The sequence below is a fragment of the Amblyraja radiata genome, chromosome 12 (genome assembly GCF_010909765.2).
Source record: "Amblyraja radiata isolate CabotCenter1 chromosome 12, sAmbRad1.1.pri, whole genome shotgun sequence".
Classification (NCBI taxonomy): domain Eukaryota; kingdom Metazoa; phylum Chordata; class Chondrichthyes; order Rajiformes; family Rajidae; genus Amblyraja; species Amblyraja radiata.
In genome coordinates, this window is record NC_045967.1 from 50351811 (window position 1) to 50375153 (window position 23343).

The 23343-nt window shown below is 40.9% G+C and overlaps 1 protein-coding gene across 5 annotated transcripts in view; it reads right to left on the bottom strand.

The window, feature by feature from the left end:
- The window catches only part of stag2 (stromal antigen 2), a 148046-nt gene that overhangs the window by 100691 nt on the left and 24012 nt on the right, over window positions 1-23343 (bottom strand). For 2 of the 5 annotated variants that reach the window (XM_033030739.1, XM_033030735.1), the window contains exon 1: window positions 4713-4724. The exons of 1 other annotated variant lie outside the window; for it this stretch is intronic. The gene's annotated coding sequence lies outside the window, so the exon portion shown is untranslated. Of the gene's footprint in view, window positions 1-2748; window positions 2880-4712; window positions 4725-14957; window positions 14969-23343 lie in introns of those variants that run through there. 2 more of the 5 variants (XM_033030738.1, XM_033030737.1) reach the window with 2 other exon arrangements.

The following is a 23343-nucleotide window of genomic DNA, read 5'->3' on the forward strand; positions in this document are numbered from 1 at the left end:
AGCCCCTCTGAGGGGGCGCTGTAAACAGTTTATGTATGCATTGCTGGGTCTGTCTACCGTTGCATGTATCAAATTAGTACCTGCACTGATGTGAAGCACTTTGGTCAACGTGTTGTTTTTAAATTGGCTATACAAATAAATTTAATATTATTATTATTTATTATTATTCTACCAATGAATTAACCTAGAATTCTGTCAACTCAATAGCGGACAGGTGTCGCTCTTTTATAAACATTAATAATAATAATAATAAATCCTTTATTTCGAACAGACTAAAACATAAAAAGCATGTATGAAACAGCATACAAAAAACAAAACAAAAAAAAGAATATTTATAAAGTGTCATAAACAATATTTATAAATGAATCGTATATGTCCGAAAAGGAGCAGGAAGAAGCCAAAGCTTATTAATTCCCACCCCTTATTCAACTGCTTATAATTATCTTATACAAATTTAGCAGCTATAAACACCTATTTCCATATGTACACCAAATTATTTACATTTAAACACTAATCAAATATTTGCAAAGCCATACAAAAAAAGAGAAAAAAGAAGAAAAAACCCTCCTGTACTATACAGTATCTCTTAGTCATATATACAACCCATCACCCTATAATCACCCTTCCCAATACAATCAGTATAACAAATATCCCACTCAAAATCACCTGTCCTCATCCCAATATCCTTTAAAAAAGTGTTTTTGTACCTCTTTTTAAACTGAATTAATTTTGTGCTGGGTTTTATCTCCTGTTCCAAACCATTCCACAAATTCACCCAGCAGATTGCTATGCACATACTTTTAAGAGTTGTTCTGACATTGAGTTTTTTTTAATTAAGTTCCCCTCTCAAATTATACCCGCTCTGTCTTTCCATAAACCGTTTTTGTATATTTCCCGAAAGTAAATTATTTCTTGTTTTGTACATGATTTGTGCAGTCTTAAATTTAACCACATCGGTGAACTTCAGTGTATGTGACCTTAAGAATAATAAATTGGTATGTTCAAGATATCTAACGTTATTGACGATTCTTATTGCTCTTTTTTGTAATGTGCATAATGTTGTAGGTTAATTCGCAGCTGAAATACCAAACTCGCTTATAAGTCTATGTGGCTTTTACAAAACACCAATGCAGATGTTCTGACTCTCTTGCCTTCTCATAATAACAATGCAGAGAAGGGTAAATGGTGAAATGACAGAGACAAAGGATATAAAGGGGTGGATACCAAGAGGCCAATGACAGAGTGGCGGTGCCGCCTGAGAGCAGTGAAGGCATGTTAATTAGATGATCTATCTGGAGGAAATGCAAACAGGCCAAGATTGAGAATGGAGAAAAGAATAAAACAGTTAAAGTCAAGGAACATAACTGTTACTAAAAATCAGAAATAAAAGAGAATGCTGGAAACATTCACCATGACAGGCAGCATTTGCAGAGATCAGTCTATAATGAGCAAAATGGGGAGATAAAATTCTGTTCTTTAACCTGGCAATAGGTTTCATTGCAGAAGTACAGAAGCCAAATATATACAGTGCACTCCATAATGTTTGGGACAAAGACCCATCATATATATATTTGCCTCTGTACTCCACAAGTTGAGATTTGTAATAGGAAAAAAATCATATGTGGTTAAAGTGCATATTGTCAGATTTTATTAAAGGCCATTTTTATACATTTTGGCAAAAATAGGATGGCCAGGTTACCGAACATGACTACTTTAATTGACATGACAATGCTGTGTCCAAAACATTATGGTACCCTGAAATGCGGGGGGGGGGGGGGGGGGGGGACGACTATGTATAAACACTGCTCTCATTTCTACGCGATGAAACCAAAATGCATTAAAAAAGGCCTTAAAACCTGACAATGTGCACTTTAACACGTGATTTTTTCTATTACAAATCTCAAATTGTGAAATACAGAGCCAAATAAATAAATGATGGGTCTTGTCCCAAACATTATGGTGGGCACTGTAGGTCAGAATGGGAACAGCATGGGAATTAAAATAATGGACAACTAAATGTTCAGAATCACCCGTGCAGATGAACAGATGTGATCATCGAAGCTGTCACCCAATCTACTTTTGATGGAACATGAAGGATTTTCAAGGTCCAAATAACGTAGATGGAGGGATAAAGACAAGTGAAAAAAGCTGCATCATCTGTGAAAGTTGTTGCGGGCACTGCGCAGTTGATAATGTGGTCAAAGCCAAGGTTTTCCATTTCCTCTGGTTCTAAAGAGTGAGTATCATGGCATGAAAAGGAAATGAACATTAAGATAGATACATGACCCAAGAGAATGCAAAGTGAACAACCTGTGAAGTAATGAAAAAGGTTGATAAGGAAAATATGTCACTGATCAAATTACATTGAAATGGTCCATATCTGTTTGAAACCTTACACCGCCATCGTTGATTCAATAATAAATATTTGTGTGTGTGTCCCCACTCCCTCCTTCACCAGAAAACTGATGTAACACAAATCCAGTGTGCTGGAAGACACCAGCAAAGAATGCTTAGCAAGTAGCATTAAGGCCCCTGGTGAACATCCCAGATTTCAGAAACACGAACAAGTAGATAGAAAGGCTTTAATTTTTTTTTAATAAAACAAACTATATGTGGGATATTCTATCTTGTTCAGATACAAAATCTCAAGGAGCTCCATTTTTCACGCAGATATCAAAAGCTTACAGAATGTGTTATAAGCACTGAAGGTGGCCAAATCCACAAGTAAAGCAAATTCCTTGCAATTACCATGTTATGGAGGGATAAGAATTCTTGAAAACGGTCTGCATCATGATTTTCCGTAAAGCAAAAACCTATTTCCCATTCAATCCCACATTGCCATTGGAGAGGCATCCACTTATCGCTATCCAGCTTTCTATCTGCATGGAAATACACACAATAAACACATCAAGTATAGGCAACATAGTTTAATAATAACTCACAATAAATAACACTAAATAATATGGAAACTCATGAAAAAAACTGTTAGACAGCAAAATGGTCTGAAGAAGGGTCTCGACCCAAAACGTCGACTATTCCTTCGCTCCATAGAAGCTGCCTCACCCGCTGAGTTTCTCCAGCACTTTTGTCTACCTTCGAATTTTTCCTGCATCTGCAGTTCATTCTTCAACACTACCGTGTTAATAAAACCCAACACATTATTGGCACTTATTCCGAGAAAAACAAGTTGAAAAAACAAGAAGAAAAAGAACTGATGTTCTTTCGGATTTTGTGTTCATTCAATTCCTCCCCCAGCTCCTCACAAATTACTTATTGTGAATTTTATTTCTGCGTAGTGATTTGTGAATTATTTCAGAGTGATTTTCCATAACCCAAATGGCTATCTCCCGGAATTCGGCTCGTGGAAAAAGCCTGTTTCAAGTATCTATAGATCCTTGCATTTTTAAGATCACATCATGAATGCAATATCTCGTCTTTGTTCCAAACCTGAATTAATTTCATTTTACGTAAATCAGGGAACATCTGAAAATCTATATTGAGGCAAAAACGAAGAGGAAACTGCTTTGTTATTCCCAAAGGTAAGTACAGAACTCTCACATTGCTTTAAATAAGTGAGCTTCACATTTTAACAATGAAAATGTAGCCTGTGTCTTAAATAAATAAACCAACATTTGTTTGGGAGAATATGGGGAGGTAAAATTTACAGTGCCCTCCATAATGTTTGGAACAAAGACTCATCATTTATTTATTTGCCTCTGTACTCCACAATTTGAGATTTGTAATAAAAAATATCACATGTGGTTAAAGTGCAGTCCGATTTTAATAAAAGCAATTTTTATACATTTTGGTTTCACCATGTAGAAATTACAGCAGTGTTTATACAAAATCCCCCAATTTCATGGCACCATGTTTGGGACACAGCAAGTCATGTAAATGAAAGTAGTCATGTTTAGTATTTTGTCGCATATGCTTTACATGCAATGACTGCATGAAGTCTGCAATTCATGGACATCACCAGTTGCTGGGTGTCTTCTCTGGTGATGCTCTGCCAGGCCTGTATTGCAGCCATCTTTAGCCTATGCTTGTTTCGGGGCCTAGTCCCCATCAGTTTTTTCCAGCATATAAAAGGCATGCTCAATTGGGTTCAGATCAGGTGATTGACTTGGCCACTCAAGAATTGACCATGTTTTAGCTTTGAAAAACTAATTTGTTGCACAAGCAGTATGTTTGGGATCATAGTCTTGCTGTAGAATGAACCGCCGGCCAATGAGTTTTAAGGCATTTGTTTGAACTTGAGCAGATAGGATGTGTCTATACACTTCAGAATTCATTATGCTACTACCATCAGCAGTTGTATCATCAATGAAGATGGGGTCAAGGAAAGAGCGTTCACGTCGCGGCCCTGTTTCAACCAATCTTTCCACCACCACGCACAAGACGCACAAGAAGCGCAAGACAGACACCATTGTGCAGATGCCGAGAAGTGTGTTCAGCTCTTGCTGAACAACTTCTAATCTTGTGTGTGGACTCGATAAGAAGAAGATCAATGAAGATAAGTGAGCCAGTACCTTCAGCAGCCATACATGTCCAGGCCATAACACCCACACCACCGTGATTCACAGATCAAGTGGTATGCTTTGGATCTTGGGCAGTTCTTTCTCACCTGCATACTTTGCTCGCCATCTGATATAAGTTAATCTTCAGCCATCACTCTGATGCAAGTTAATCTTCGTATCATCTGTCCACAAGACCTTTTTCCAGAACTGTGGTTGCTCTTTTAAGTACTTCTTGGCAAACTGCAACCCGGCCATCCTATTTTTGCGGCTAACCAGTGGTTTGCATCTTGCAGTGTAGCCTCCATTTCTGTTCATGAAGTCTTCTGTGGACAGTGGTCATTGACAAATCCACACCTGCCTCCTGAAGAGTGTTTCTACTCTGTTGGGCAGGTGTTTGGGGATTTTTCTTTATTATAGAGAGAATTCTTCTATCATCAGCAGTGGAGGTCTTTCTTGGCCTGCCAGTCCCTTTACGATTAGTAAGCTCACTAGTGCTCTCTTTCTTCTTAATGTTCCAAACAGATGATTTTGGTAAGCCTACGGTTTTGGCTGATATCTTTAACAGTTTTATCCTTGTTTCTCAGTCTCATAATGGCTTCTTTGACTTTCATTGGCACAACTTTGTTCCTTAGGTTGATGCAGCAATAAAAGCTTCCAAAGGTGATGGAAAGACGGGAGGAAAGACTAGGTGCTGAGAGCTCTCTTATAGCTGCATTAAGCGGGCAATCAAACACACCCGAGCAATTACAAACGCCTGTTAAGCCATGTGCCCCAAATATTATGGTGCCCTGAAATAGGGGTACTATGTATAAACACAGCTGTAATTGCCACATAATGAAACCAAAATTTATAAAAATGACCTTTAATAAAATCTGACAATGTGCACTTTAACCACAAGTGATTTTTAGTATTACAAATCTCAAATTATGGAGTACAGAGGCAAATAAATAAATGATGGGTCTTTGTCCCAAACATTATGGAGGGCACTGTAGCTCCAGGTTCAAGGTCAAGATCACAATAAACTCTTTAGTCTTTTTTTTTTTAGCCTGAATGTTGCTGAGTGCAGAGGTTCTCTTCACCAGCATTGCCAATGAAATCATTGCCGAATATAATTGTTGGTGTGATACATGTGGCACAGTTAAACCTTTTCTGGATGTGTAGGAAGTATTATAGTAGGTATGTTGCAAAGCCTACCTGAAGCGTCGCTGAAAATCTGTCACTGCGGGTGTGCGCGATTTTGGCGCCGTTTAGAGGGGGCGGGTTTAAAACGCGATTTTCTCTAGGCTGTTCCAATCGAAGATGTTCAGCCTAGTAAATTATTAACGAAAAATCGCTGAAAGACCCCGTCGCAAAAGCTATTATTAGTTTTAAAGGCCTTGAATAATAGTTATAGTAGTTTAAAAATCAATCTATAAACCCGCGACCACCAGCAACCGCAGGGTCTCATAAAGCAGACAACTGAAGGTAGGCTGTATATTTTTACATTAAAAAGGGCTTCTTAAGATCCCTTTATACAAAGTTTAATATTGCGAGTAGCTCATTTTGGGCCCATTATATCCCGCAGTTTTTCTGGGCATTTGAGGGCACAAATCTACCGCAATGTGAACGTTCTAAACCAGCGCGTTCCACAGGGACCCACTGGAAAGCTGATTTAAAATGGGCATTTATTTACAGCAATTGAACACTGAATTCCTTCCATTTGGCCTATAAATTAATGTAAATGAGATTTAAAAATCATGTTTTATTGTGAATTATTTGTGAATATTATTTGGACATTTAGGCTATTTAAAAATGTTAATCATTTATTAAGAAATGGTTGAAGTCTGAAATTAGCTACAATTAGGTAACTAACTAATTATATGCTTTAATTTCAGGTCATCCAAGTAAGATTATTTTATATTTGTTTCAGAATGCTTCAATCTATGATAGCTGAAAATTTCATTCAGTTCTCTTAATTTTTAAGAAAGTTATGGGCTTTTGACTGTTCACGATCACAGCTTTTTTGTTATGTCCATAGAAAATCAATAGGGAACAAGATGCTCATTTCCGAGTATGAAAATGGCCATAACTTTTTAAATACTTGAGATATGAAAGTGAATTAGGTGTCAAATTAAACTTAATTTTATGCTTTATCTGATGGGATAAATAGCAGACTTGATTTTTAAAATCTCAAAATTTTGTAACATTGCTAATTATAGTTAGAAGGAAATTAGTTGACATTTTATAATCTATTCACAGTCATTTTCTTTTACTTTTCATCACAAGCAATTCTGTATTCCAAATAAGAAAGATACTGTATAAACTGCAGATGCTAGTTTATACAAAAAAAAAAAACACAAAGTACTATATTAACTCTGCGGGTCAGGCAGCATACCTCTGGAGAACATGGATAGACAACATTTTGGATCAGGACCCTTCCAAGTCTGAAGAAAGGTCCCGACCCGAAACATCACCCATTCATGTTCTCCAGAGATACTGCCTGACCCACTGAGTTATTCCAGCACTTTTGTGTCTACCTTTTAAGTATAGCATCCACATGTTATAAATGTACCCCAGATTAAAACTAAGAGGCAGGAAATATCAAATGTGGCATTTTTTTTAATTTACCTCCATTATGACACAATCGTATTACCTCCAATGAAAGAAAATACCAAATTATCTCATAATGCAGAGTAAAACACACCTATAACTTGGACAACCCACTTTTGAGTTAACTGCATTCACATAGTATTAATTTTGTTCTTTGACAAAGAAAAAAAAACTCTGCATGGGTTTGAGTTGGACATGTACCTCTTCTTCAAGCAATCTTTTATACCATTGTACATTCTATAAACTACCCATGGTGTTGCTCAAAAGGCACCAAACCTTTAACGGTTCAATTAGTAATTCCTAAGTGAATCAGCCATGCAGCAAATCTCATGGAAATCCAAGACTGATGGAAACCTGCTTTAAATCGGGAACTAATCAAATGAGGTATTTTATTTACCCACAGAACGTGTCTTTCTTCTGGAAATGCTGGCATCACTGTCCATTTCAGATTACCCACAATTTAAAAGGCCAGCTCTGAACTATCTTTTGAGTCACCCAAGGTTCAGATCGACGAACAATGAAAGCATCTTTCCCAGAGGATAATTTGTGAACCTGATGATTGAGGAACATCCAATAAGATCATGATTACCAGGAACGAGACTAGCTTTCTTTTATTTATGCCAGATTTATGAATTATATTAATCATATCGAATTGCAATGATAAAATTCAAACTCTTATCTGGCTTAATATGTTTAGAATTCTGGTTGGTTTAGTTTAGTTTTAGTTTAAAGAATATAGTGTAGAAACATAAGATCATAGGAGCAGAATTAGGCCATTAATTCAGCCTATCAGGTCTACTCTGCCATTCAATCATGACTGATCTATCTCTCCGTCCAAATCGCATTCTCCAGCCTTCTCCCCATAACCCCTGACACCCGTACTAATCAAAAATCTGTCCATCTCTGCCTTAAAAATATCCACTGACTTTGCCTCCAGTCTTCTATGGCAAAGAATTCCACATATTCATCGCCCTCTGACTAAAGAAATTCCTCCTCGTCTCCTTCCTTTAATTCTGAGGCTATGAATTCTAGTCCTAGACTCTCCCACTAGTGGAAACATCCTCTCCCCATCCACTATCCAAGCCTTTCACTATTCTGTACATTTGAATCCCCTCATTTTTCTAAACTCCAGCGAGTATAGGTCCAGAAACAGGCCATTCCTCCCACCATATGTCCGCACAGACCCCAGCACATTAACACTACCCTACACATTAGGGATCATTTTACATTTACACCAAGCCAATTAAACTGTACAAATCTGCACGTCTTTGGAGTGCGGTAGTAAAACGAATATCTCGGAGAAAACCTACACAGGTCACGGGGAGAACGTACAAACTCCGTACAGACAAGCTCCCGTAGTCAGGATCAAAACCAGGTCTCTGGTGCTGTAAGGCAGTAGCACTATCGCTACGCCACCATGCCACCCCTAGAATTCTAGGGTCTTGAATTCTATGCAGCTATCATAACCTGCTGCAAACAGAACCACACACCATCTCTGGATTCCATACAAAAATCCACAGTCTTGCTAAAGAACCACCTCTCTAATTCTACATCAGTGAGATCCGATGGAAGAATTTAGTTGCCATGCACTTGGAGAGCCTACAAATTAAAAATCTGCTTTTGAATTATTCCTCTTCCGCACAATCATTTGTAATGTTTTATTTTTTTAATGTTTTATCTCTAAGTTGGAGTTACTTTTGCATTTATTTACATTCCTTTGACAGGCATGGGAGTGTTGCTGATGATCAAAGCTCTGTAATCCAAGCAACTGCTTTAGTGTTGAAACAAAGCAAAGCTCCAACTCTGCAATCTATCAAGAGCTGTGATCAGTACTCTTCGCAGCAGAACCTTACGATAAATTTATAGCAGGCCCCCAATCCTGTTCATTGTTTGGTCGTTTGCACCCACCTTATGTATTGAGGGCCACCAAGATTGGCCCTCTGCATCAACAGAGATAAGTGCATGCACATAGGTATCATGGGTGGTGAGTCAGGCCATGGAAGATAAAGCTCCTGGAATGCAAATATAGGAAAGTGTGACTGTTTCAGAGCAACAGTCAAGAAAATAAATTATGGTGAATTATTTATTTTGGCTTGGTATCTGGAAAATCTAGAATTTTCCTACCAGTGCATATTTAAAACAATTTACACTTGGAACAAAAGGCAAAAAAAATGTACAAAGAATACGTATGGTTTGAAAAGGGGCCATATTTTTAAAATATTTTCAAATGGGTCAACTGCACTTTGATAACACAAAGTGAATATAAGACAAGTGGTGAATTAGGGAACGCAATTGGTTGGGAAATGTCGAATTGATGATAATGCAAATTCGATCAGAAACTAGAGAACCAGTTGTTATTTTAGAAATTGAAGATAGAATGCAGTGTTGGATTTGAACAGGAAAACTCTGTTTCAATGCAACCTCTCAGCCGTAATCACACTAATCTCTAAAGAACAGAGTCAGTTCTTTTGCCACAGGTGGCTGTTGGAATTGACAACCATCGCTTCTATCGACACCTGTACAGTGATATTCTGTTAAAGAATGCAACATAAAGCTTTTAATTTGTAATAACAAAAATAAACTTATTGCTATTGAAAAGACCTTTCATTTAGAAAATCATGCAGGGAAAAATAACGTAGAAAAAACAAATTCCAGATGCTGGTTTACAAAATAAGACAAAATGCTGGAATAAGACAAAATGCAGGAATATTTTCTCCAGAGATGCTTCCTGACCCCGAAGTTAAAAAGCCTAAATATCAATGGCGAAATACAGTGAAATCAGTGATCAGAAAAAATCAAAAAATAAACAGCAGATAAAATTGCACTTCTGAAGAAACTTTATTCAGGATAACAACTTTTGAAATGGCTAATTTAATGTTCAGAGAAATCTAGAAATGATCGGAAATCCACTTGTTTATTCTAGCCATTCATTTAATTCGAAATCTCACCTACAGATTTCAAATATTTTAATTTAAATTACCAAGAAAAATCAAACACAGCCAATTAATACAAACACCGATGAACACTGAAATAATTGTTTCTTCATACAAGTATTCATGCATATACTCAAGTATCCAAGTTATCTAGCTAGCCCTTAGCAACTAGTTTCAAATTATGCTTCCACAAGTGATCACCCAATTTGCCACTAATTTCCATGATTAAGACCGAGCAACGGTAACAGTATGTCTAGGACATAGTGATTTGTTGAATGAACATTGTCATAATCATTATGGTAATAAAATCTCCATGTATTTCTATACAATATTATACAAGAATATAAGACTTGATTCTTGATTTGGTCACACAGAAGCCCAAAAATTATAAATATATTTGCACGTTAACAATTAATAAGTTATCCATTATCACAATTCCTAATCATTATTTTGATATGTTTTGCAAGAGAGAAGTAAACAGCATTAAAATACAAAACTGTTGATTGAACTGTTACTGTTCCAAATTCGCAGTAGTTTTCATGACAACAGTGGAACAAGAACAGACCAACCAGCCCCTTCAACTGCTCTATCATTCAATACAACCATGACTTCAATGCCTTAATTATCTATGGTCATAAGGAATAGGAGCAGAATTAGGCCATTCAGCCCATCAAGGCTCTCTGCCATTCAATCATAGATGATCTACCACTCTTTCCTAACCCCATTCTCTTGCCTTCTCCCCATAACCCCTGACACCTGTAGTACTAATCAATAATCTATCTATCTCTGCCTTAAAAATATCCATTGATGGCCTCCACAGCCATCTGTGGCCAAAAATTCCACCGATTCACCACGCTCCGACTAAAGACATTTCTCCTCATCTCCTTCCTAAAGGAACATTCTTTAATTCTGAGGCTATGACCTCGAGTCCTAGACTCTCCCACTGGTGGAAACAACCTCTCCACATCCACTCTATCCAAGCCTTTCATTATTCGGTAAGTTTCAATGAAGTCCTCCCCCACATCCTTCCAAACGCCAGTGAGTAGTGTCGTCAAACGCTCATCATGTTAACCCACTCATTCCTGGGATAATTCTTGCAAATCTCCTCTGGACCCTCTCCAGAGCCAGTACATCTTTCCCCAGAATTGCTCATGATACTCCAAATGCGGGCAGAGGCCAGCACCTTATATAGCTTCAACATTACATTCCTGTTGTTGTACTCTTTCCCTCTTTAAATAAATGTTAGCAGTCTGTGTTATCGCTGATCAATCCTTTATTAAAGCAAAATAAATCCCTATCTATTTCAGAGTCTGTCATAATTCTAAAACCACTAAATCTCCATAACTCTTTTCCGCCCTCAGTATCATAACAGCTTATCTCATCCTTTCATGGTGGTGACCTTGCACAATCCTGATACCAGTCTCTGCACTATCTCCAAGGTCTTAAATGACATTGCCAGAATTGGACACAGTATTCCTAGTGAGATCTGTGACGATTAACAGAACATTCCATCTTTTCAATGTGTTTAAAACCCTGGAATCCCATGTAAATTTTCTTTTAAAATTCTTAATAACAGTCTGCAACCTGGGGAACTCTAACATTTTATGTTCCTGCATTCCTTTAAAACAAGTACAATTTACTTTATATCTTTATGTCAAAAAATAAACATTCGCAGACAAAACAGCTGAGATCGGGAAACAGCTCCCAGGTGCAAATGAGAAAAAATGCAGACAATGGCAGGAGCTAATAGAAACAACAGACCTACGACACAGCAGCAGGAAGGCATGGGCGACACTGAGACGTCTCGGAAATGTCCCCACCCACAGTAAACCACGTGGAAATGTGACTGCTAACCAGGTTGCCAACCAGTTGTTGCTAAATGGCAAGAGTCGTGGTAAGAAACATCCACCCCCAAAGGTTGTTGATGGCAACAACCGAAACGACGGATGGTACACTCAACCTTCCACCATGGACGAACTCAACAAAGCCGTGAATGTGATGAAACCTAACAAGGCATCTGGCTTAGACAACATCTGAACTGAGATGCTGCAACATCTGGGTCCCAGAGCACGAGAACACGGCTGGAGATGTTTAACATCTGCATAGCAACCAACTCCATCCCACGAGTCTGACGGAAATCGAAGGTTGTTGCTTTACCAAAACCAGGCAAAGATGCCAATCTTCCCAGCAGCTCCAGCCTATATCCCTGCTGTGCCTCCCACACAAACTGATGGAAAGATGCATACTGAACCGCATCACGCTGGATGTAGACAATGTCTTGATACCTGAACAGGCTGGGTTCCGCCACGGAACGTCAACAACAGGACAACTGCTGAACCTCACTCAGCACATTGAAGATGGCTTCGAGTGGCAGCTGATCACAGGTGCAGTATTTGTAGACTAGTCCACACTGTAAACCACCATAACATGAAAGCTAAACTGCAACAAACACTGCAGGACTCTCATCTTGTCCAGCTCATCATGACAATGATGAAGAACCGCCGCTTCTTCGTAAGCCTGAATGTCCAGAACAGCCGTTGGAGACGCCAAAAGAATGGTCTACCGCAGGGCAGTGGCCTTGTCCCAATGTTGTTCAATATATACACCAATCACCCAGAAAACTAGGTCATTTCTGTATGCCGATGACATGCATCGCAACACAATCCTCAGACTTCAGCCAGATTGAGACCGTACTGGAGGCTGAAGAATATGACAACATACTACCAACAGATGTCCCTGCGCCCAAACCCAATAAAAATGCAAAACACAGCTTTGACAAAACCATCTCGAAGACGTGATCGGGCAGCTGCAGTAGAACGCTTCAATGCGGACACAGACCCCCGTCACCCTTTGCACAATCACCAACGTGCCAAGATACGCTTGAAGAGTCGGAACATCTTTATGGAACTAGAGCCAACCGTACCAGGCACCAAAACCAAACAACAGATGGCACCAGGACACCACCTGCCTTATACTACCTGGAAAGCCTTAAACCATCTCCGCACTGGAATGGGACGTTGCGGACTCAACCTGAAGAAGTGGGGCTTCTCGGACTCTGACAAGTACAACTGTGGAGAGGTACAGACAATGGCCCACCTACTTACTGACTTGCGGCGGAGAGGCATGCACTGCGGATGATCTCTGCAGAGGCACAGATGTGGCACTGGCTGTGGCAAAGCGATGGCAGAACGTCGTCTGACACACGAGCGAACAAAGTGCAAGGTATTCCTTCAAATATTTCTGAAGACAAAAATTACTATAACCAGTTTTAAGAAATCCTGCATAATTTACCAAAGCAAATGTAGGAATTAAAAGTTGTTTATAAAAGGCAGTGAAATCAATAAAGTACCCTGAAACCAATCCTAAAGGGCCTGTCGCATTGTACGAGCTAATTCAAGAGTTCTCCCGAGTTTCCCCTGATTCGAACTCGGAGAATTACGGTAATAGCCGCTGGTAGGTACTCGGGGCTCTCATGGACATTTTTCAACATGTTGAAAAATCTTCACGAGTCTTCACGAGCTTACCGCATTTCCAGAGTACCTGCCGTTAGCGTTACGAGCCGCTAAGAGACATCCCGAGCTCCGACGTACCCGCTACGTACGTTCTATGCGCTTACCACGAGTTTGATTTTTTATGTTAAACTCAGGAGAGCTCTTGAATTACCTCGTACAGTGGGACAGGCCCTTTACTTCTATTGCTTCTAATGACAAAGACCTGCTAAGTATATTTTTATACAGGCAGTTCCACATCAATGTATTTGTTTTCCTGTCCCTGGCTCTCACTTGCAAGTGAAATAATACAACCGCACTGATAAGAAACAGTCGCAACATTTATTGCTGATAAGTTTGGTGTAATCGTTCCGCATGGAAGAATCATGGGTTGTAATCTCAGATGGCAAAACATCACTGCATTGACTGCGAAAAGTGGAGGCAACAACAATCTGAAAGCAAGTTCCAGATCACCACATTTTTGCTTTATGTATTCTCGCTAGAAGCGTCTATTATTTCTGCTTCCCTCCTGGAAAGCAGTAAATTACCCAAGTTAGTCACAAGCAGTGCTGATGGACAGGAATAGGGAGCATTTGTTGGGAAGGAGGAATTGATAACCATCCCAAGACACGTTTATTATACCAGTTTCCTGCCCAATTTAAATACCTTTTCCACATTTCAGCTTTATCATAGATTTCCATCAATAAAATAATAGAAGCTTTTTTTTTTCTTTTTTTTTTTCTTTTTTTTAAAAAAATCACTTCCAAGAGTACTTGTTCTTTTATCGTTAATGGAAATATCTGTTATTTGATTTGCTGGTACCAGTTTTCTAAAGATACACAAAATTAAATGCGGATGTCATTCCTGATCAGAAGGAAAATTAACAAAGCCAACTCAGTAAGAAACTGCACGGAGACTGGAATCAACAATGAAGAGTTAAAGACTGAAGACAGTTATGCGTAAATGAAACCATTTGCATAGTTTCAGTCTTTGAACCGTCCAATTAATTAAGCAATATGAAGAGAAAAGGATAAGTTTGACTTTGCAGTCACAAAGTAATGAACAAATTAACTATTCGTTGTTACAGTGAACCACCGTTCTAACAGACCCCTTTATAACAGTTTTTGATTATATCAGACGGACTCCCGACTTGCACTGCCTTGCTGGCTTTGGAACACAGGCTTCGAGGGCCCCCACCCAACTTGCAAGGTGCACCAGCGAGCATTTTTCACCCATTGCACGGTCCAGTTGAAGCAGTGGTTGGTGCTGCTCATGTTGTAGCCCATGGGAAAAATCCTTTCTTCAGGCCACCACCACAGGCAGGAAGTGCTCAGTCACCATGGGACTTCAAACCCCTCACCTGCTGCCATTTCTTGAATTGAATAGAATAAATGTTATTAGCCAAGTATGTATACACACAAGGAATTTACCTTGGTGCTTTGCTCGCAAGTAACAAGACGATATACAGTGTTTAAGAAGGAACTGCAGATGCTGGAAAAATCGAAGGCAGACAAAAATGCTGGAGAAACTCAGCGGGTGAGGCAGCATCTATGGAGCGAAGGAATAGGTGAAGTTTCGGGTCGAGACCCTTCTTCAGACTAATGTGGGGTTGGAGGGGGGCAGGAAGAAGAAGAAGCGGAGACAGTGGGCTGTGGGAGAGCTGGGAAGGGGAGGGGAAAGAGGGAGAAAGCAAGGACTACCTGAAATTGGAGAAGTCAATGTTCATCTTGCTGGGGTGTAAACTACCCAAGCAAAATATGAGGTGCTGCTCCTCCAATTTGTGGTGGGACTCACTCTGGCCATGGAGGAGGCCCAGGACAGAAAGGTCGGATGCGGAATGGGAGGGGAAGTTGAAGTGCTGAGCCATCGGGAGATCAGGTTGGTTATTGCGAACTGAGCGGAGGTGTTGGGCGGAACGATCGGCAAGTCTACGCTTGGTCTCACCGATGTAGAGCAGCTGACACCTAGAGCAGCGGATGCAATAGATGAGGTTGGAGGAGGTGCAGGTGAACATCTGCTGCACCTGGAATGACTGCTTAGGTCCTTGGATGGAGTCAAAGGGTGAGTTAAAACGACAAATGTAGCATTTCCTGTGGTTGCAAGGGAAAGTACCAGAGGAGGGGATGGTTTGGGTGGGAAGGGGCGAATTGACCAGGGAGTTACGGAGGGAGCAGTCTCTGCGGAAAGCCGAAAGGGGAGGAAATGGGAAGATGTGGCCAGTGGTGGGATCCCGTTGGAGGTGGCGAAAATGTCGGAGGATTAAAGCAAGGACTACCTGAAATTGGAGATTTGAAATTTGAACATTGACTTCTCCCACAGCCTACTGTCTCCCCCTCTTCCTTTCTTATTCCCGCCCCCCACACCAGTCTGAAGAAGGGTCTCGACCCGAAATGTCACCTATTCCTTCGCTCCATAGATGCTGCCTTACCCACTGCGTTTCTCCAGCATTTTTACCTACCTTCGATTTTTCCAGCATCTGCAGTTCTTTCTTAAACATGGTGTTGTTGATGGTGAGTTGGGGGAGGGGGACTTCCCCAAGAGTCTACAATCAATTCCACCGTCTTAAGCGCATTGAGCTCCATGTTGTTGCAATGGCACCAGGTCGCCAGTTGTGTCACTTCCTGTCTGTAGGCAGATTCCTCCCCATCCTGGGTCAGTCCCATCAGGGTTGTGTCGTCCACAAACTTGAAAAGCTTGATAGAGGAGTCTGTGGAGGTGCAGTCGTTGGTGTAGAGAGAGTAAAGAAGTGGGGAGTGTATGCAGCCTTGCAGTCAGTGCTCCTATGCCGAGAGTGAGCGGGTCCGAGATGTGATTTCCCAGCCTCACATACTGCTTCCTGTCTGTCAGGAAGTTGGTGATCCACTGACAGAGGGGTTCAGGCACAGTCAACTGCTTTGACTGCTCAATCTCTGGCACCCGCACAACCTTGGTTATTTGGTCCACAAATGTAATTCCTTCATTGCTGATACTAATTGGCAATCTGTCCTTCCAGTTACATATTGCAATTGATCAGTAGGAAATATTTTCTTACGTTTAGCTTCCCTTCAGCGAGCAAACAAAGGAGATAAACATTACTGGAATCCAAGTGGACCATGTTCCAACAAATTACATTTATGTTCCACTCTAATTATGTGGCGATTTATATATGACCTTGGGATTATAAATGAAACTAATAGGTCAGAGTTGTCATTTGCAATTATACAATGATTAATTCCACTGGCAGCTCCTTAGAAAGCAAACTATTCCATACCTGCATACATCCAGACCAAGAGGTCAATCAGGCATTGTCAATTAACTAGCATCATGCCATGGCTATACAGCAATGATTACAAAATTCAAGGAGGAGGGACAAACTATTTACCCATGACAATCAGGAACATTATGATCAGCTAGTCCTTGTCATAAAGATCCAGGGAGTCACCAATGACGAGCAAGTCGACTCAGCCAGCTACATAAATATTATCGCAACAAGGTAATATTTATGTAGCTGGATGAGTCAAACTTTGTGGTTTACCTCATGACACTACAGAACTTTTCCATTATCCAAGAACATTCAACTTTAACAACATTATAGTTGAGCATGGAGAAAAATCATAGATATGGAGAAAAATCCTTGACTTGAAAACCATCAAACCCCTGAACATTCTTTTGCACTGCCAACACATGGTTGCAGCAACAACATCTACAGTAGTTGCTCACCAAGGATGCGCAAACAGCAAACGTACAATTCTGCTTCAAAGTCACCGGTAGCAGGTGCCACCTCAGGCTCAACTTCCAAGTTGCATGCCATCTTACCCAGCAACACCGACATAAAAATGCCGGTAATTTGTTGACCATTAGCCAAAACAAAACACGTGCACATCGCATCAATAATAAAAATTAAACACTTAGGTACAGCATTGATATATGCTGCGCAGTTAAAACCCAAGAGCAAGGGAAATATGCACAGAATCCTCAAATCAGAGATTTTGGCTTTCATGTAAAAAGGCATGTATTGCAATTAGGTCAAGAATCCAGGAGACAATATATTTTGCTCTCCAAAGAAACAAAGATTAGTCATTTCAAAGCAGAGCAAAGCAGAATGTTCTTAAGAACTGCAATCAATTAACAGAAAAACATAAGATACGCCATTGTGGATTTTGAAATTAAATATTTAATCAACAGTGAAGGGAATTTTTTTTTTTAATTATTCATTTGTTTTCAAATGTATCATTATATTTCATGTTATCAATTGACAATGCTATAGGCATCCAAAACACAAAAAGGACAAAATGCTGGAGTAACTCAGCTGATCTGGCAGCGACCCTGGAGAACATGGAAAGATGATGCTTCGGGTTGAGATCCTACTTCTGCCTAGCTGAGTTACACCAGCACTTTGTGTCCTTCTGTAACTAGCGACTGCTGTTCTTTATTTCTACACACAAAACAAATTAGCATTTTATACATCTCTCCTGAGAAGTCAAAAAATAATTAAAGATAATTATTTCAAGGTGGATTAGCAACCATCTTGTAAGCTTCATGCGGCTTTAATACAGCAGGACCTGTTGTAATAACGTGAAACCGCAAACAATTATTTTCTACTCAAGATGTGAGGAGCTGTTGTTGATTTTCAGCATGCATGCCAATGATTCACAATAATGAGGAACAGGAAGTAGTACTACAGTGTCAAGTGTCCTCAGCCATAAGCTCAAGGCACAGATAATTCACATGCAGTGGAAACTGCATCAATTAACTCCACCAAATGTGGCAAACTGAAAGGAAATTTGGGCAACAGTTGTCACAGCAATAAAACTTGTTGCATTTGCTGAATATGAGTGTAAGCAACCTGTAACGGAGATGAAGGTACACAAAATTGCTGGGGAAACTCAGCGGGTGCAGCAGCATCTATGGAGCGAAGGAAATAGGCGACGTTTCGGGCCGAAACCCTTCTTCAGACTGTAACGGAGATGATTTTGATTGCAAGATTAAATATGACAATGCAATGGTACAAGGCCTTGGTGCGACCGAACCAAGGGTATTGTGCAGTTTTGGGTGCTTTTCCACAAGAGGATATGCTTGGTCACAGTAGAATGCAACAAATATTCATTGGACTAGTTTCAGAGATGTCAACTTTGCAGTATGAGTTCACACAAAGTGGAATCATCTTGCATTCTCCACAATTCACATGAACAAAAGGAAATCTCATTGAAATATACAAAATGCTTTCAGGCTGGATTGAGGGATGATGTTGCATATGACTGATTTGTCTGGAACCGGGGGTCACAGTCACGGAAAAAGGGCTAACACATTAAAAATTCAGTGTAAGAACAGATTTCTACAGGCAAAAGACGGTAAACCTTTAGAAGTCTCCGAAGCGATGGACGGTTAGCCATTTAATTCTGAAGGTTTATATCTAACCTGGCATATTTTTAAACATTCACTTTTCAAGATTTGGACAAATTGGAAACCACCATTTACTCAAAATAACATTTAGGTGAGGGAGTTAACTTCCCGAACCACTGATTTCCCATTAGCAAACATGCTCCCACTGAGGTGTCACAAGTTTGATAATAGCGGTGGTTACCATAATAGTTTTTAGTTGAGTTTAGAGATACAACGCGGAACAGGCCCTTTGGCCTTCTTCAAAAGGGTCTCAACCAGAAACTTCACCCATTCCTTCTCTCCAGAGATGCTGCCTGTCCCGCTGAGTTACTCCAGCATTTTGTGTCTACCTTCGATTTAAACCAGCATCTGCAGTTTTTTCCTACACATATCCCATTTAGAGGATGAATGGCCATATAACTGCGGCCTAACACCTTGGAGCTGGAGGCCTCCTCGGGACTGACTTTGAGCCCCACCGCGGGGCGTGGACTTACCATCGGAGCCGATCCTTTGCCTGGAATCGTTCCAACCGTCGCCTGCGAACTTCAAGAGTTCGCAGTCACGGGATGGACCTTGGATGTCGGGAACGCCAACGACTAGCCCCTACTCGGGGTCCGATCGCAATAAAATATTATTGTATTGTATTGTATTGTATTGTATTATATTGTATTGTATTGTCGGAGTGATCGCCTCTGCAAGGAGGGCCCAACCGCCGGATAAGGGAATAAGATCGCCCTGTCAACGGAAGGCTCGAGGCCCCCGATCGCGGGAGAACAAAGAAGGAAAGAGATTGAACTTATTTTTCACCTTCCATCAGTGAGGAATGTGGAGGAGTCACTGTGGTGGATGTTTATGTTAAAATGTATTTTGCGTGTTCTGTTGCTTTTTATTTGTATGACTGACTTGACAAATGAAATTCTTCGTATGTTGCAAAACATACTAGGCCAATAAAGTATTATTGTATTGTATTATATTGTATTGTACGAGTCAATAGACAATATGTGCAGGAGTAGGCCATTCGGCCCTTCGAGCCAGCACCGCCATTCAATGTGACCATGGCTGATCATCCACAATCAGCACCCTGTTCCTGCCTATCTAGCTCTCTCTTGAAAGTATCCAGAGAACCGGCCTCCACCGCCCTCTGAGGCAGAGAATTCCACAGACTCACAACTCTGTGTGGGAAAAATGTTTCCTCATCTCCATTCTAAATAGCTTGCCCCTTATTCATAAACTGTGGCTCCTGGTTCTGGACATGTTTCCTGCCTCTAGCGTGTCCAAACTATTTAATAATCTTATATGTTTCAATAAGATACCCTCTCATCCTAAATTCCAGAGTATACAAACCCAGCCGCTCCATTCTCTCAGCATATGACAGTCCAGCCAACCCGTGAATTAACCTGTGAACCTGCGCTGCACTCCCTCAATAACAGGAATGTCCTTCCCAAAATTTGGAGACCCAAACTGCACACACTACTCCAGGTATTGCTCAATCAGGTGGCGCCATCGTAGTGGCAGCCTCGCCAGCAGCTGTTAGTCCTTTCACCCTTTTTGTTATTTTTAGTGTGTCAAAAAGGATGCTCTAAAGGTTTCTTAGTCTTTTTTATGTGGGGGGTGGTGGGGGTGGGAAATAGGGGTAAACCATTCCCAGTCACTTACCTGGAAAAAGATTCGTCTTTTCTCCATGTCACATCTTCGCCCCCCTTTTCCCCCCCCCCCTCTCGCAGCCTACCAACTGGATTGGCGCGGCCATTCCTGCCGGAGACCGGTCAGAGCTACAGCAGCGGCGCAGCACTGAATTACCATCCCGGAGCTGTGTTGGAGCTCCGGAGTGTTGGGCCTGCTGACTTTAACACCGTGGAACTGTGGTTTGCGGAGCTTCTAGCCGCAGGCGAGATGCTGACTTTAACATCGCAGAGTTCTGGGATCTTTTGCCGGGGATCACCAGTGTTGGAGCTCAGCCCAGCTCGGCTTGTGGACTTCGAAGCTGCGGTCTCTGGTAAGAAGCGGCCGATTTGGAAACTCCAAGCCGCTGAGTGTGTTCTTTCGTTCCGACATCGGAGCTCTGATCATCGGCGAGAGGGCCTGTACACACTGTCAAATGCCATAGGCGGTCACAATCATCTCACTTCTGGAATTTAGCTTGGAGCTTCATGTTTGAAGGCTGCGAGGGCTGAAACGGTGGCCCCAACAGTACACAAAGTGGACAATGGTGGGTAAGCCATCTGAGTGCAAGCGTCTTTGAAAGCACTGACCACAAACGTTCCATCGCCTTTTTCATGATTCAGAATGGACTGATTGTGTGGCAAGTTGCGAGAGTGCATTTGTGTTACAGTTTGTAAACAGCTGGACAATTTTCCACATTACCAGGTAGATGTCAGTATTTTGAGATGAGTTTAAGCTTTGCCAGAGAATGGCCACATCTGCAGTGCCCTTCTTCAGCACAGATGTTAGACAAATTTAAAGGCAAAATTAATTATCTAATTATGTAACTCTCAGTGAATTGGATGACGAGCTGCTAAATGACATATCTAGAATGCTAGCACTGAGCAAGATTCTATTTAAGTTGCAGGAATAGTGCACGATTGTTCAGAAGAATTATTATGAATTATCAACCAAACAACATACTATGGATATACATACACTAGGCCAATAGTTAGTGCTTCCTTTGAAATTATTACTGGTTACACCATTTTCATAAATGGTGACCCAAAAATCAAAATTAACTTTTGACTGAAAGAATGCTCCACAATTTATGTTTTCAACGAAGTTGCAGTTAGGCCAGCTCATCAAGACATTTCTACAATCTACAACACATTGAAACATGGTGTCATGTACAAGTTCTGATCATGTTTATAATCTGTCACTGCAACTTACTAACTCATGATTCCAATTAATGCTAGCCTTGCAGCAATTCATCAACAATAAACATTTGTGTTGCTATCTCGGGGAAATGCTAACTTTTCAGAACAAATACCTGCCAAAACTATTTGCAGGACTGCTGTTCACGTTTGGCATCCTGTTCTACATATTTGAAGCTGCTCAACAATAAGGAATATTAAAGGAATATTTTTATTCGTCTTCCTAACCACCATATTTACATCAAAATATTAAAGTTCTAATTATGCCATCTAATTATGTGGAAATCCCAATGATTTAACATCTGACTTTCCTGCTCTCCCTTGAAATTTCACAGTTTGCCTGCTCCCCCTTGAAACTCACCCCATCCCCTTTCCCACATTTTCCCACCAAAATTCGCCGGGGGCCTTATTCCCAAATTTCCTATCAACCATTATCGTTTCATTGGAAAATTTACTGTGCTATTGTAATAGCCAAAACATAAGTTAAGAGTATTAATAAGGGTGACATCCAATAACCTGGTAAATTTGCCCACCATGAATTAGAACCTGAGTGACGAAAGCTAATGGCACGTCAGTGAAGAAAGCTAATGGCATGTTGGCCTTCAGAACAAGAGGAGTTGAGTATAAGAGCAAAGAGGTCCTTCTGCAGTTGTACAGGGCCCTGTTGAGACCACATCTGGAATATTGTGTGCAGTTTTGGTCCCCTAATTTGAGGAAGGACATTCTTGCTATTGAGGGAGTGCAGCGTAGGTTCACGAGGTTAATTCCCGGGGTGGCGGGACTGTCACATGTTGAAAGATTGGAGCGACTGGGCTTGTATACGCTGGAATTTAGATGGATGAGAGGGGATGAGAGCAAGGTAAAGAATATAAGAACAAATATTCCCCCTCCCACCCGTGACCTGGCTGTCTCATTGGTCTGCTCTTCAAAATTAGAGTTTCCAACCCATTACTCTACCCTCCCTTGTAAAACTGATCACCACCATGAAACCTACTACCTGCCCCCTCGACACTGACCCCTCTGCCCTCCTAAAGGACGTCATTACAACAGCTGGTCCCAGCATCCTCACCATCTTCAACAGCTCTCTGGCCACTGGCACTGTACCTACCTGCTTCAAGAATGCGGTGGTCCAACCACTCCTGAAAAAACCTAACCTCGACCCCACCTTGCCAGGCAACTACAGACCCATTTCTAAACTGCCTTTCCTCTCAAAAGCCCTTGAAAAGGTAATTTTAAGTCAACTTATACCTTACCTTCACCAAAACACTATCTTGGAAACTTTCCAATCAGGTTTCAGGGCTCACCATAGCACAGAGTCTGCCTTGCTGAAGGTACACAATGACCTACTTCTCACCGTTGACTCCGACGACTGTGCATTCCTGCTCCTTCTTGACCTCAGTGCAGCATTTGATACTGTCGACCACACCATCCTAATTGACCGTCTCCTGTATGGGGTTGGTATTGATGGCGCTGCCCTGAGCTGGTTCATCTCCTACCTCAAAAAGGTAGGAGTTTCTCGACTAACATGGGCAACTCATTCTCCTCCACAGCTAATCTCTGCTGTGGGGTTCCACAAGGTTCCATCTGTGGCCCCATT